Source organism: Toxotes jaculatrix, chromosome 10 (genome assembly GCF_017976425.1).
Source record: "Toxotes jaculatrix isolate fToxJac2 chromosome 10, fToxJac2.pri, whole genome shotgun sequence".
In the NCBI taxonomy this organism is placed as follows: domain Eukaryota; kingdom Metazoa; phylum Chordata; class Actinopteri; family Toxotidae; genus Toxotes; species Toxotes jaculatrix.
In genome coordinates, this window is record NC_054403.1 from 22,432,112 (window position 1) to 22,440,896 (window position 8,785).

The 8,785-nt window shown below is 37.9% G+C and overlaps 1 protein-coding gene across 1 annotated transcript in view; it reads right to left on the reverse strand.

The window, feature by feature from the left end:
• Positions 1-8,130, reverse strand: part of lingo2 (leucine rich repeat and Ig domain containing 2) — an 89,481-nt gene extending 81,351 nt beyond the window's left edge. The window contains exon 1 of the mRNA XM_041048255.1: positions 8,045-8,130. The gene's annotated coding sequence lies outside the window, so the exon portion shown is untranslated. The remainder of the gene's footprint in view (positions 1-8,044) is intronic.
• Between the last annotated feature and the right edge of the window lie 655 nt (positions 8,131-8,785).

Sequence of the window (8,785 nt, forward strand, 5' to 3'; positions counted from 1 at the left end):
AAGCTGGATTAACGCAGGCCAAGCAATGAGCAACCAACCAACCAACAGGCACGTTTGAAAGGGCACTGCACTAGTAAACTCATAAACTCAGGGACACACAATTAAAACAGTATCACTGAATGTGACAAATAATTATCTTGACATAGTCTATTATACACATGGAACACACATATTTACTGTTTTATTTTTTTCCACTTTGTTGTTCTTTTTATCTATTTATTTTATTTTACATAATGAATTGTATGATTTTGTCATCCCATTACTTAACTGTATTATCCTTAAGGCTTTGGCAATATCATTCACCTGGCATTCATGCTAATAAAGCACAGTGAATTGAACTGAACGCGGAGAAAGAGAGAGGCAGAGAGAGAGAGCGTGCGTGTGTGTGAGAGAGAGAGGAGGAGGAGGAGGAGAGGCTTTTAAATATACACAGCTGATTTGGGGTTGCTTTCCTTATTTAGAATTCACTAGTTACCTTCAAAACAAGGTAACATGGTTTCTGTGTTAAACTGGGTTAGGTATACAGAGGTTATGTTTAAATTTAGGACAATCCTCCTGAGAATGAACATTAACAAACAAAATATCCTTATGCTGTAGGCTAAGTGTGTGCATGTGTTTGTATACCCTATATGTAGACGTGAGAGGATTTCTGTGGAAATATAAAATGTATAGTGAATGTATAATTCAGTGAGTGAGGATGGGAAAGGAGACAGGGAGACATAACTGTCAGACAGACAACATTTAAACTGACCCCACAACAATTCAGCTGGCTATGCACTCGATACTCTGCTTCACATTTTAAATTTCTTCTTTCTGTCTTTGTCATAAACTCACAAACACTGCACAGACTCAAAGTTTGCAGAAAGCCCCATATACACACAGATCACGGCATCTATAAATAATAGAGTGCACATAAATTAAACATCGAAGTTGAGTTTTCGATAGCCGCTCACTGTTGGCCGACTAAGACGCCTCATTCGCGCCCTCCCAGACTTAATTAGAAGCCTTGCATTTCCTGTATGGAAAACAACAGAAAAAACAAACAAACAAACATGGGGGAAGAAAGCCACAGGGAGCGTACCCTTTGATTTCCCACAATGCACTGTTATTACAGTTTGCAATAATTGTGGGCTATGTGAGAGGACAAAGCCTTGAACAGGAACATCTAATAAACACCTGGTTTCTGCCCTCTTTTATTCACCTCTGCTTTCTTCAAAGGTTAGTACACCTCACCATCTCCTTACAAGCCTCCAGTTCCTTCGTGCATATTGGTTTGCATTTATTGATGCTGTGCAGATGCAGCACTAACTGCAAGGTAACCAAAGTCAGTGCCAACATGGAGGCCCAGTGAAGAGTTAGTTGTGTGCAAACAATGTCCAAACACATAAATAACCAGGGATGTAGGTCCGTTTAGTGACATAAAATGGGCTGCATTTAATGATTATGTCGCTTAAAATTCTGTAAGTGATGGAGTGATTGATAGATCTATTATTTCGTCAGTCACAATATTTATTTACTTATTGATAAATCAAATCTAAGAAAGTATACCCTTAAAAATAATTTTAAAAGATTATTAAAATTTTACATTCATTCATTTTCATAAAAATGATTAGCTGAGTCTTGAGACTGGTTGTACAGATAAGTAAAAATTAGGGGTCTAATAAGTAGGAGTTGGCTATATGGATAAAATTCTCTACCATGGTATATATATATATATTATTTCATATTGCAATATTCATGTACTGCATATTGTGATACTGTAAATTTTCTTTGAAAAATCAAATGTGAAACTGTTTACAAATGAAATAGCCAGAAGAGAATGTCTAATTTAGTTTAAACGGTAATTTATGTACCAAATTTAGAGAACATGTATTTTTTCCACACTAAGACTTCTACTCCAATGCACAGCATGTTGAATTCAAAGAGTCAGAGCTCAGGCTTAATGATCATAGCATTTCCCAAAGCATGCAGAAAGCCCCCTGCGTTATTAAAGCTGTGCAGATGTAGCTGTGCTCAGACATACAAAACTTAAGCCTCTTAAACACAAAACAAACACTTTCTAGAAAACAGATTACATGTTAAATACATGAATAATTGAAGGTTAAGATTCCACATGCCATTTTCAAGCATTTGTCTAATGAAATGTTTACATACCAGTTACAGTATGGTTGCCTAGACAAGGAAAGATAACTGTTTTTGACTTTAAACGCATAATTGATGCTCTTTGCATTCAAAAACATCATGTTCCTTTTTAAGTGCTCCTTTTTATGATACTTGTCATGGACTTGCCCCCACTAAAATTACAAATCTGACTTTTTGTATAGCCCTTTTGGGCTGGGCTCATTAGGTTTTGATAATTCAATCTGTGATCTTCTTGATATGAGACAATCTATCTAAGCATGACACAAAAGTACATGTCCTTTTCCTAGCTCATTCTTAATTATGGCTTTGGCGATATTGAGACTGACATTTAAGATCCCTTCACGTCTGTGTTTTAGTGAAAGACCTGAATGAGGCCCATCTGGTCTAAGTAGGGCACTGGGGATGACAGCGTGGCAGCATGTTAATATGTTTTCTCAGAGATGAGGGGGCCACTGTGTTACAGAGATGATGATGATGGCGCTCTCAGTCACGTTCACTCACTTAGCAAACCCTGTCTCCTCTTGATCATTCTTGACAGTAACAAAAGGGGTGAATATTCTCTAATCAAGGCCAAAAATTCTGATCACTGCTGGCATGTCCCTAATCAGCCCATAATAGCATTTTGAGGACAGTGTCAGTGGATAATGGTGGGTTAGCCATACTAAACAATAAGAGATGACAAGTTTCTTTCTAAAATGGCAAATCCCCTTCTGAAAGATGTGATACGTGTTCTAAAAAAATAATGGTAGCAAAAGATTAATTGACATTAGGTGACCTGGGTTGCTCGTGAATACCTGAGGTAGTCTGATAAGGATGGAGAAAATACTGTAAAGCAGCTCTCATCCTATCTAGCTTAAAATGTAACTCCAGCGACTGATGTGTGGTGTTTATTTTCATGACGAAGCTTGATGATGAAGTTCTTCTAGTGACCTTGTCTTCACTCTACACTCTGCATGTATAAATTATTTCGCTACTTTAAAGCAGTATATGTTAAAATGTAGTAAACATTTCAGTTACTGGAGTTCATGAGAAGTTCAACCTTTTTGCATTATGTTAAAAAAACTGCTGCCACAGAAACCTGTCTTCAGGAAGGTGTTCAATACTGGATTCATGTTGTCTTGTACCTACACCCAAATTATTTTAAACTTAAAAAGAAAAAAAAACTTAATACAATGTAGTTCCTCACAACAACAATATGACATTATTTGGCATTATTTGCAATGCAATTCCCAGAGGCTTGAGAAAATAATGATGAATCAATATACTTGGTGGAGATACGAGTCTATTACCAAGAATAATGGAGCATGTGGGCAGCACAGAAATTATAATAGACCAGATGAATGTTATGTGTTTTCCATTCTTATAAATGTACCTTACTGGATAAAAATTCATCAGTGTCTAGCAGTCTCTAGATTTTCTGACATTTCACAGTAATCATCTTAAAATAAAATATGGGCAAGACTTTGTATTTACTGTAAGTGATCTCCCCGGATCCTTTACTAAATTAAAATTGTCCTTGGATGAAAAGGGAGACCTTTGCCTTCAGGCTACAAAAAACTTATAACTAGGTACAGTAGAATCATTGCTGGTGTATCTGTCTCTTCTATCTGCAATAAGCAGGATTCCCTCTCCAAACCAGTCTTCTTACTGTGTTCTCCCTTTGAAACAGCAGCCAAGCTTTCCACTGTGCCTCAGTGTGTTGTCAGCCTACCTCTTTCAGAGAGATTATTTTTCCCTTTTATATCTGAAAGTGTGCACTCAGATCTAATAATACCAGATCCAGCTGATGTTGGGGAAAATATAACACTTCACTGAAGAAAAGAACAACAACAACAACAGCAACAACAACAAATAAAGAAAAACAAATCATGTCCTCAATCTGCGAATGTCAGCACCAGAATCTCTAATCCCTCTGGATAAACACTCATATTTTTGCCTTAGCCATCATTAAAAGCTCTGTCACAGGTTTCTCTGGTATGTGGAATGAAGTGTGGCAGGTGAGAATTTTGAGGGGTACCCTGAGTCCGTACTGACTATGGCTCACCTCTTTTCCCAACTGAGAAAATGGGAAGTTGGTGCAAAAGTATAAGCCATTTCCTGCTGAGAGAGGATGTGGAAGAAGCACACCTACATTTGATCGCTCCTTTTCATGATAAAACTTAACATTTGTGAGACAGTAACACCCGAGAAAATACTGATTTAAGGAGGTGGAACATGAGGAATGTTTAGGTCAAAACAAAGTAAAGCTAATGGGACGCAACATGCCTTGACTGATGTAGTGTGTTGACTGAATTAATCACAATCAGTTACCCAGGGGAATGCAAACACAGGGATGAATGGTCGGCATACAGTACAAATACATTCAACCCTACATGAGATCTATACAGTCTTAGCCACAAGCACTATCACTAGGACATTACAGTATCAGACCGGTGCAGGATACATGACATGACAAACTGTCAACAACTAAATAACATTTTCAAAACATGAATGATTTTTCTTCTACTTATACTGAGTGCAGAGTACTCCTTAAATTAAGTGTTAAGACTACAATCCAACTGTTTCAGAATTAAAATAGCGATTAACCACTCAGTATCAAACTGCATTTTGCTCAAGGATTAGATTTTTCCAATTACCCAATTATTTGCACTTTGTTCAGTGTTAATGATATAGAATGATATAGAAGGTATTGCCCTTACCTATTAAAATTTTATATAAAAGATTTGTCAAACTTGCTACATTTAAAAGCCAGACTGAACACTCAGCCCTACTTTTCTGTGAATTGAAATTTCTTTTCAAGTCCAATATAAATGTATATTTTCCATGTATCTTTGTCTACAAATGTGTGTATCAGCCTGGTTTGGTATCTCAATATTGTAATTTGCATATATAATTCCAGTTGTGTTAATCATTTATATCTTCCAGGATTTTCAACAACTCACTGTTACTACTCTATCAGATGGACTATGGATTAAATACCATCATATTGCAACTCATTCCCCCACTCTCACAAACTTTAAGTTCAGAACTTACAGTTTATTTGATGAGCCAGACTAATAGAATTTTGTATCTTGTCGCCTCATTTATTCTGGTGTCTTTTGCAGCAATTGTACTGTATTTAGTATTTGGCATATGTAACATATGACATTACATAGTGAATAGTCCTGTTACTTTCTAATTTCTTTTGTATGCTGTGCTAGTGTGTGGGGACATTTTTTTCATGAACTGTGATTTTAAAGCTTAAGTATTATGCCTTTTTTATCACTTGTGCAAATAAATAAACTAAAACTATGTTTTGTAGATTTATATACTGTCAATCACATTATTAGTGTTAAAGAAATATATATATGTAATTACAAGTCTGTTTTTACCTGGTGGTATTGACTGCCACAGAAACTCAGCCCCCATGATGCAACCTGCTGAAACTATCGTTCAGTGGTTGATAACTTTACTATGCTACCTTGGGAGTTTTGTTTTTTCTCCTTCTTTTTAATTGATTAGAGATGTTACAGTTTACGAGGCAATTGAATTTTACAAGACTTTAGTACAAACAGCAGCAGCTGGATGATCAGGCTGTGCATCCAGACGTATGTGAAGCTGAGAACAGACACATCTAACTTTGTCTCAATAAAGCCCTCTCTGAAGGAACACGACGTCTTGATTTAGATGCAAAACACAATCCCATGCTCGGCTGGCTCCTCCCATGAGGGGCCAGGAGATTAAGATTTAATGGTGATGCCGAGGGAATGACACTATCTGTCTGCAGCCTCCCATCTCTTCACACAACATCACCTCTGTTGCTTTTCTATCGCTTTCTCTCCCCCAAACACAGATGCAGACACACTTGCCTACAAAGTCATGCATACACTTAAGTTTGGGCACACACACGCGCGCACATGCACACGCACATGCACACACACATACACACACAAGTATACACACTCTTTGAAAATTTAGATCGTCACGTGCAATCTGAAATCTGACAAATCTCAGCTACTGGCAGATAAAGTCAACTGGAGATTGACTTGTAAATTAAAATTTGTCAAGATGATCTTTTGGTTGCGTGAATATTGGAACTGACTTAAGAAAAGCTTGATCCACATTCAACATGCCTGGCAAAACAAACATACCTGAAGGGGATGCACTGTTATATACTGTTTAACTTTAGTGTGTGCTGACTTAAGGTGGAAGTTACATTGCACTCTAGGTCTGCAGGGGGAAAAAAAAAATCGAACTGATGTTTATATTTATAGTATAGTGCAGTCAACATCACACCCACAAAACAAAACAACACACACTAATTGTATCCAAGTAAAGTTGAATCGAGACCAACTGGATGTGGTTGTACATACATGAAGATGTTTCACCTCTCGTCCAAGTATCGACAAGCATCAGCAACCAAGTTCAGGTGCCTTCAGTTGAACTTTTTTTGGATAACCATGACCTGAATGATTGAAAATCTGCACAGACACCATAGTAACTGCATATCTATTCATCACAGAGTGCTTTTAGAATTTTCAGTTGCACGGATCCTTTGCAGAATTCATATCCCTATGTTATCAGGGTCTGAAATGTATCTTTCATGGCTTCCTCCCTACAACCACTATATCTTATCCCTTGATACTTGAAGAGGCATTAAGAAGTAAAATGAGTGAGGGATCAACTTTTATGCTGATTCCAACAAGTCCTCCAAGTTAAAAGATCATGTAGGTCACTTGGCCCTGTCCTCTGATTCAACCCATAGGACGGTACCAGTGGTTGGCGTACCAGACCTTCATCATCATGGTAACAGTAATAAGATAAGGTATGGTAAGGTATACAGCTATGGTTTGTTTTGGTTTAGGTAGAAAATCTACTTGGTTTGGTTTAGGAAAATATTGCTGTTTGGGTTGCAAAAAGGACTTCCTTGACGTTAGAGGACTTTTGTCAGCATGGTTACAATAATAAACATGTAATTAATGTTGTGGAACAGACATGGATAAAAGAAACAATGCTAACTATCGGTTTCACACCGGAAACGAACAGCAGTTTTGTCAACCTACCCATCTGTTCCAACCTTCTCCTAACCCGGATTTTGTCGTTCGATATACTACATTAATTGACCTTCTTTACTCCCATAACAATTACTACATCTCCTAAAGGTACAGTACTTCCTGTATTTTGCAATCCATGATCTTAAATTATCTAGGAAACGTGTTTTCTTTAGAAGCTGTGAAAAGTTCATGGACGGCATTGTAAATTTAAAGGATGGCCCTGATGGGACTGAAAAGGTGACAATGTGAGCCCTTCTCCTCAGACAGAACACATCCTGCCATTTTGACCTGCGTGTCCTGGCTGCATTGATGAGGGATCAAGGTATTATTCAGAAATGATTTGTGTGTCAGCAGTCAGAGAGGCTGCAACAGGGGACACTGACTCAACAATGCCACTCCGTGACACGGAGCACATAAAGACTTGAACAGGTCCAGTGTCACAAAGCTAAAGGTGTATATATCTGGATAAAAGCCTCTAAAAATTCCACTGCTTTATGAGGTTAATGGTATGCTTATGTGACTGCTCTTTGACTACAGGACTCTGGTCAATAAAGACATTTTTAGATTTTTCTTCTGGTCTGCAGTGACCACAAATGAAGAAAAAGAAACATGTTGCAGGAATAAATGGTTGGGTGAGAGCCACACATTGAAGTTTAAGATACGGAAGGTAGTTACAAGTAGTGAGTAACATAATCATGTCACCCTGACACAACAGAGACCACAGAGAGGGTCTTTTTACGCTTGTGTTATTTGTCCATTTCTCTCTTCCATAAATGCAGGATTGACGTAAAAGGAATGAAATCTTCCAAAATGAACACACAAGTCTCTGGAACAAAACAGCTAAGACACTGTAAATGTCTGCTGCTTACCACTTTGAGAAGTAATCATCCACTCAGCCATGGCCTATTCTTTACTCTCTTCTTTTGCTGTGGTCGTCCCTATTTTCGGTCTTTTATCTAGAAGTAGAGAAGAGGGAAGAAGCAGAAATGAAAAGAAAAATTACAGGTAAGCTTGTAAGCCACAATGAGAATCAATACATAGAGATCACAACTTGAAACACCTTGAAAACACAATGCTTAGAAATTAGAAGAGACGAGGAATCAATCGTAAAAACAGTGACAGCGCATCAGCAGAAGCTTCTCTGTACGCTGGGCTTTCAATCCACATTAAATAAATCACAATATATATCTATTGTTTTATTTTAACCAAAGCAAGGCTCTCAGCGTCAGTATTGTGCTGAGCCCCTGGTACAATTTTTTGTTAATAGATATTTCCACAGAGCTTCTTGATCTCTTTCGAGTCCCTAGCAAACCGTGTGACCTACACAATGCACAGTGGCCCCTGCCTGCTACTTTCTCTACTATAATGAGTCCCCTTATCCAGACTGCAGGAGGAAACACAGAGGATAGTGATTATGCAAAAGGCGTGCCTGAGTTGGTAATGCGATGATGAGAGAGAGAAAGATAGAGAGAAGGAGAGAGAGGAGACCGTTATCTCCTCCAGTCCAAAGGCAGAGAGATTAAAAAAAAAAGTTTGATTCAGGACACTTGTTAAAATCACTCTTGACACCTTGCACTATTAGTACGCCATTAAGAGTTCAAGGACAATAG